Below are 7997 nucleotides of genomic sequence, written 5' to 3' on the forward strand. Positions count from 1 at the left end.
CTTTTTCTGGCCAAGAGCCTCAAACGTATTCAAAGCATTGGGACAAATGTTGAACTCACAATGATTATTTTTATTTTTTTTAGAAACAGGTCAGAACAGGGGAAGTATCCCCACTGTGCAGGGCCACAACTCTGTGCGGTTTCTATCTGCAGCATTCAGATACTTGTTCTTGTGGTTTCCTGGCAGGAAAAACGAACTGGGAACACAAAAGCTACAGCTGTAAATTAAGGTGTGACGGTGCCAAGAGGCCAGTTGTGTGTCTCCCTTCCTTCCTTTTGTCTGCGATAACCCTAGCAGACAGTCCTTGAGTTAAGACTACGATGTGGAAGGCAGTTGGGAAGGTCACAAATGGAGAACAGGTGACTGTGGGGAGGCTGCAACTGTTGGAGATGCATGCTGGTTGCCAGGGCTCTGAATTCTGATCGCCTGACCATGCTGCAATGGTCATAAGTGTGAGGACCAATCGTAATTCATTCTTTTCAATGTTGTTGAACTTTCACTGGTCACTAAAATGATTGTCAAGTCAAGGAGGGAGGGAGAAGGAGGAAGGAAAGATAGAGTGAGGGGGAGGGAGGGAAGAAGGAAGGAAGGAAATGGAAGGGAAGGGAGAAGCCTGGTGGAAACAGTAAGGAGAGCAAGAGGAGGGGAGGGAGGGAAAGAAGGAAGGGAGGGAAGGAGGGAATCCTTCCAAATAGAAAAATAGAAAAAAAAAATACTAAACCCAAATTAGTTATCCCAAATGCACACTCTACTTTGCCATTCTCACCCCAATCCTTTGGGCCCTGCTTCCCAACTTTCTGCATTCACAAGCCCCCCCCCTCCCCACTTCTGTGTTTCTCAGTATCTGACTTTTTTTAAAGAAAAAAATCAAGTGTGCCCGTTGTCCAGAAAAACTCACCCATCTCCCCAACCTAAACATTTCCAAAAGACACACACACACACACACACACACACACATAGGTGAAAGACTCTTCTATGCCAGGGTGCCAATGCTGGAATTTCAATAGAAAAAGTGGACTTTGCCTGACTCTTGCCAGCCGACATTTGACACCCGCCATGCGAAGAATCGGGCAGGCCAGCAACTCTGTCCGTGCTCCAAAGACTGTTTCCATTCCCAATGCCAAAACATTAGAAGGCAACCGTGGTGTTGGGACCCCGTAGCGGGGCAAAGTGACCACATATCCCATCCGGGAATGGATTTCTACATGTCTTCTCCTGAGGAACACACATTTGAAACGTGACACCCGCTGAGCCTTTGAAGGAAAGAATGCAGTCCTGGTAAGTGACAGGTGGTGGAAAGCAGCTCCGGCTTGCAACCCCAGAATCCTGGGAGTGAGCTAGCTTGGATATTTATACCTGCTTCTTTTTCATGAAACTGGGCCAGGATAGAATAACAGAAGAGCAGAACAATAACAGAATAACAGAGTTGGAAGGGACCTCGGAGGTCATCTAGTCCAACCCCCTGCTCAAAACAGGAAACCCAATTCCTGAGGCTGAGCATCCCTGGATATTTTTACCTGGTTCTTTTCACACACACGAAAGAAAGGCTATCACAAATAAAGGAAGTGCAGAACCACTGAACAAACATCTAAAGGAGGTGAATGCTATAGAAGCCATGGAGATAAGGCCCCAGAAGAAATTATGGGTTAGCAATCACCACAAAAGAGTGTTCATTTATTTGAAAGGGGAATATTTGTAGCTCATGGTTACCTAGTTGGGTCATGAAACATATGCAAGAAAACAGCCAAGCTCAAGAGAGCACCAAGGACCCTTCTTCTTCTTCTCCTTCTTCTCCTTCTCCTTCTTCTTCTTCTTCTTCTTCTTCTTCTTCTTCTTCTTCTTCTTCTTCTTCTTCTTCTTCTTCTTCTTCTTCTTCTTCTTCTTCTTCTTCTCCTCCTCCTCCTCCTCCTCCTCTTCTTCTTTTCTCCTCCTTCTCCTCTTCCTCCTCCTCCTCCTCTTCCTCCTCCTCCTCCTTCCTCCTCCTCCTTCTCCCCCTCCCCCTCCTCCTCCTCTTCTTTTTCTTCCTCTCTCCTTCTCCTCCTCTTCCTTCTCCTCCTCCCCTCCTCTTCCTCCTCCTCCTACTTCTTCTCCTCCCCCTCCTCCTCCTCTTCTTCTTCTCCTCGTCTTCTTCTTTTCTCCTCCTTCTCCCTCCTCCTCCTTCCTCCTCCTCCTCCTTCTCCCCCTCCTCCTCCTCCTCATCTTCTTCTCCTCCTCCTCCTCCTCCTCCTCCTCCCTCTCCCCCCTCTTCCTCCTCTTCTTCTTCTTCCTCCTCCTCCTCCTCCTTTCTGCAGAACACTTCCAGCACAGATGAGGTTCCCCAGTTAGGTTATGAAACATCTGCCAAAAAACTCACCCAACTCAGGGAGCATCAAGGACCCTCTTGAAATCTCTTTCTAAGTTGCCTGGCTCCAATTCAGTTGTGAAGCTGCTGAACCCTCTGTTCAACAGGATAGCAAAGCTACTTTTATGAAGAAAATAAGAGTTCTTTGTACAATACTTACTTTCTTAAAAAATAATCTAATTTGCACTGATTTGCCAGAAAAATTCTTTTCATCACTATGTCACTTGCACTACTGAATATTATTTGTTTTGCCATCCTGTTGTCATCCACAAGATCTTCCTTTGTGCTTTCTGGATGGAGATAATAACACAAGTCAGTCTATTTCTATTTCTGTCTAATTTCTTGGTATTTTTCTTATTCATTTATGCCTCCGTCATCCATCTGCTATAAAGTTTAACTACACACGTAATCCTCCTTCAAATATTTGGAAGACGGAGGAATCTTATAATTCTACCTACGCAGGTTTTCCTCAAGGACACCGAGTACCTTTATTACTCACTTGAGAAAATAAGGCAGATGTAAACCACAATATACATCAAAATCTTAGTGTAGTAGTTACAGTATGTGCTAGAAACCACAAGATGATGATGAGTTTTAGTCCTGCCTTAGGCATGAAAGCTGTCTGGGTGACTTTGCGCCAAACATCAGGTGACAATCCCAAAAGGTGCTTTTTTTCCTGAGGATGCAACTGGACTTTCTTGTTTTTCTTTGAAGACATTTTGCTTCTCATCGAAGAAGCTTCTTCAGCTCTGACTGGATGGTGGGGAACGGAAAGATTTATACTCCTTGCAGACAGCTGGTCATTTGCATTCTTTTAGAGGGTCATTGAGGCCACCTGGAGGTTTAATCTGTGTCCTCAGGGTCACATGAGTGGTGCTAATGGGTGTGGAGTTTTCTAGGGACTGCTGAAAGGATTGTGTTGTGGATCACACTGTCTTAGATGAGAAGCAAAACGTCTTCAAAGGAAAAAAGGAAGTCGTGTGGCCTTGTGAAAAACCATCTTTGGAATAACTATGACCTGGATGGCTGAGAATCTCCATAGACATCAGGTGACAATGAGTTCTAGTCCTGCCTTAGGCATGAAAGCAGGCCAGGTAACAAAGCCAATTGCCAGGAGATAGTGAGTTCAAGTTCTGCCTTAGGCATGAAGCCAACTGTGTGACTTCGGGCCAATCACTAGGAGGCAGGGAGTTCTAGTCCCACCTTAGGTATGAAAGCTATCTGAGTGACTTTGGACCAATCATCAGGAGCAGATGAGTTCTAGTCCTGCCTTAGGCATAAAAGCCGGCTGGGTGACTTTGGGCCAATCACCAGGAGACAGTGAGTTCTAGTCCCTCCTTAGGCATGAAAGCCAGAGGGATGACTTTGGGCCAATCACCAGGAGATGGTGAGTTCTAGTCCTGCCTTAGGCATGAAACCATCTGGGGGTCTTTGTGCCAATCACCAGGAGATAGGGAGTTCTAGTCCTGACATCTGGGTGTGAGACAGGCTGGCCATCCAGTCCTGATACCCAGCTGTATGGGTGACTTTGGGCCAATTACCAGGAGATGGAGAGTTGTAGTCCCACCTTAGGCATGAAAGCTATCTGGATGACTTTGGACCATCCTTCCTCTCACCCCAACCTACCTCACAGGGTGGTTGTTGCGAAAGAAATAGGAGAAGGAAAGAGAATTAGGTATGCTCACCACTTTGAGTTGTTTGTAAAAGAAATAACAATGGCAGGATAAAAATAAATAAAACACTCTTCTGAACTCAAATTATGGAAGAGTAGTTTAGAAAGTAGATCAGAAATTTGGATTCAGGTAATATATGCATAAAGATGGACTGGCTGACTTCAAAGAGAGATTCAAAGAGAAGTGTAAAATAACCCAGTATTTTCCACAAATCAACACAAAATATATTTTATTAATCCAAATGTAGATTACTGGATGGCCTTATTAGATATCAACTAATGTATCTAATCATAAGGTCAATAAATATTCCAATTTATTTTCAATCCTGAGTACGGAATCGAATCAGAAAATTTTTCAAGTTCTCTTTAGAATATTTTTGACTTGACAATCTTTAAAATTACCAAGGTTAGGAGATTCTGGGAGTTGGTCCATGCATCTTACAGTATTCATAGTTGAGAAACACTGCTTTACTAAAACATAGCTATTGATATATTAAAATGTTATCAAGACTGGGGGATTCTGGGAATAGAAGTCCAGAAATCTGAAAATTGGTGAGATCCAGAAACCTTAGTTTAGCCTCCCACCAGTGATGGGATTCAAATAAGTGAGCAACCGGTTCTCTGTGTGGATGCCACTTCCGGAAGTCCATTCTGGGCCTGGGCAACAAAAAATTAGTTACCGGTTCTGCTGAAGTGGTGCGAACCGGCTGAATCCCACCACTGCCTCACACCATACTAAATTTAATCCAGCCCTGCATGCATTTTTCCCCCCTCGAATTGGAAAGAAATGGAAATTTCTGAGCAAACAACCATTTTACTGCTGCAAATGTTGTCAAATTCTTCTGCAGGATTGCTGTGGAGCCTCCACTCCATCTGCATGCTTTTCCTTGGGCATCTCAATCCCTGAATCTGGCTCTTTCTTTCTAAAAAACAGACAGGAAATTATGCACTGGGTGGCTTGGAAATTCTCAGAGTTTAGTAAGTAAAGAGATGATTCAAGGTGTCCTTTAGTTAACCCCAAAGAATGGAAGATTTAATTTCATAAATAATTCCCTTGCAAAATGGATCTCCTTAGATGCTGAGACAACCTTACCTTGTGCTGGACCAAAAAATAATAATAATATAAAATAAAGAAATCCCGGAAGAACGTAAGACTGCCAGCATGGATCTCATCTGCAGAAATGAATTTTGATAAAAATTTCCACATCACTAACATTAGAGTAGCTTTATTTATTTATGCATTAATGCATTGCACACTGTCGCGTTAAATGCAGAGGGCTGCTTTCCATTCAGGTGTTTATTTGTTTACTTATTTGAATTCCACCTTTATTATTTTTACAAATAACTCAAGGTGGCGAACATGTCTAATGTTCTTCCTTCCTATTTTTCTGATCACAACTCTTAAGGTAGACTGGACCGAAAGAGAAGAACTGGTCCAAAGTCACTTAGTTAGCTTTTATGCCTAAGCGGAACTAGAATTCACCGTCACCTAGTGATTAGCCCAAAGTCACCCAGCCGGCTTTCATCCTAAGGCAGGACTAGAACTCACTGGCACCAGATGATTGGCCCAAGGTTACACAGTTTACTTTCATGCTTAAGCTGGAAGTTAAGCTGGAACGCTGTCTCCCAAACTGGCCCCCTCTATATTGATTTATAAATTTGATTAATAAATTCACAAGTAATAAAATAAGTAACACTGCTTTCCCAAATCAAACCTAATATTCAGCAAATATCCACCAATATCTACAAATACCGATGGTTCAAAAGAACAGAGGTTGGCTATCTTATGTTGCAAAGCAAAAACAGTTAAGTTAGTTCTCAATTTATGACTCTATTATAAAGATGTCAGAACTTATGTTGCTGAGCAAGGTGGCTGTTAAGTGAGTTACACCCGGTTTTATGGCTTTTGTTGCCATGGGCGTTAAGCGAATCATTGTAGTTGTTAAGTGAATCAGGAGGGACAGAATCAAGATCACGTGACATGTTAGTACCATTTTATAACGCTTTATTAAGGCCACACTTGTTCCTGGCTCAAGGTCCGAAAGACAGACAAACTCAATGGGAAGTCCAAGAACAAAGTTTTATCTGCATAAAGCTTTTTGCAAAAGCTAGTGGGCTTAACTCACCCAGGAGAAAAAGCCACACCCTCAGTTTTAAAAAACATATATTTATACTCTCTCAGGAAGCTGATTTCCTATCAGCCCTATCACGCTCAACAGCCCACCTCAGCCAATCCGAAGCGTCTAAACAGAAGACATTTCTTTCTCCCATCCCAGGAATAAGCCCCTTGCGTCTATACCTGTTATGTTAACCATGACCTACTTTTTTTCTAGCATAAGCTCTATCTTTATTTTTGTATTTCCTCTGCTTGTGCTTCTGGCTGACTTCCTAAGAGCAAGCTACCTGTCTGAGATCTAAGCAACAACCTTGCACTTCTAAAAGTTCGAGTAACTCCATTTTACAACTATGCTTAAGCTTCAGCTATGCCAGGGGTGTCAAACTCAATTTCATTGAGGGCCGCATCAGCACTGCAGTTGCCCTCAGGGGGCCGGGTGGGTGTGGCCTGGGTAGGTGTGGCCTACTGGGTGGGCGTGGCTACAGTGCATATGACCTACTGGGTGGGCGTGGTCAGCTCTACATCATTTGCATCAAGGGTGCCTATGGGGACCTGGGCAGGAGTGGGACAGATCTGAGGGTCTCTGGCAGAAGGAGGGTTTCTGGGCCGGGGCCAAGGCAGTGGGGGCCGTTCCCTCACTGTTTCCAGGATGGCTTCATGGGCCGCATGAAACCACTTCGCGGGCCGGATCTGGCCCCCGGGCCTTGTGTTTGACATGTCTGAGCTATGCCATTAGAATTAATTTTCTTCATAAGATCAACAGTTTCTGAGCTTGTTATCCCTTACACTTGGAATACTGCATCCAGTTTTGGTCACCACAATGTAAAAAAAAAAGATGTGACTCTAGGAAGAGTGCAGAGAAGAGCAACAAAGATGATCAGGGGACTGGAGGCTGAAACACACAAATGTTGCAGGAATTGTATGATTAATCTAATGGAAAGAACCACTAGGAGTGACTGGATAACAGTGTTCTAGTATTGAAGGGGGGGGGGTGTCTGCCCCAAATAAGAGGCAGTCAAGCTATTCTCTAAAGCACCTGAAGGCAGGACAAGAAGCAACGGATGGAAACTAGTCAAGGAGAGAAGCAACCTGGAACTAAGGAGAAACTTCCTGACAGAGAGAACAATTAGCCAGTGGTACGGCTTGCCTCCAGAAGTTGTGGGTGCTCCATCGATGGAGGTTTTAAAAGAAGAGACTGGACAAACATTTGTCTGAAATGGTGTAAGGTCTCCTGCTTGAGCACGGGCTTGGACTAGGAGACCTCCAAGGTCCCCTCAACTCTGTTATTCTGCTCAGATCGTGGCGTGTCCTGCTCTATCATTGGATGTTCTTCCATTCATCAGTGAACTAACTCCAGAAATAATCTGGTCCTATTAAGGGGCCAGATTCCATGGCTGATCCTGTCCCTCTTTAGAGACACCAGGCTGAGATTCAGCCACCTCCAACGTCCCACCCAGCTCTATTCTGTTCTAAACTTTTACACCATAACTATGGGAAGAAGGCGTGCTCTTCTCTGTTGCACGTTCAGGACTTCGTGCCAAGGAGCCCACCATGTTCCAAACTGACCTTTCTTCTCAGAGAGGCGTCTATCTCAGTTATCTCGCCAGCCACTTAATCCCACTGACCCAGAAAGAACAGCCAGGAACTGCCACATCATGATGGAAGTGATCTCCTGGTGATGTCCTGTCAAACTTCTCCAGCTGCTTCTCCCCTCCCTGGGGCTAACTTTTGCCAAGATGACTCTGGGTTCTGGGTTCTGGGTTGTCCTCATCTGCTACTTTGACAGGCAGTTAGAGGACCAGCCCTCCCTTTTGCAGTTCTGCTCCGAAATAAAAATATCTGCAGCCGGATACCCTTGGTTCTCATTC

This window comes from Vipera ursinii (genome assembly GCF_947247035.1).
Source record: "Vipera ursinii genome assembly, chromosome: Z".
In the NCBI taxonomy this organism is placed as follows: Eukaryota; Metazoa; Chordata; class Lepidosauria; order Squamata; family Viperidae; genus Vipera; species Vipera ursinii.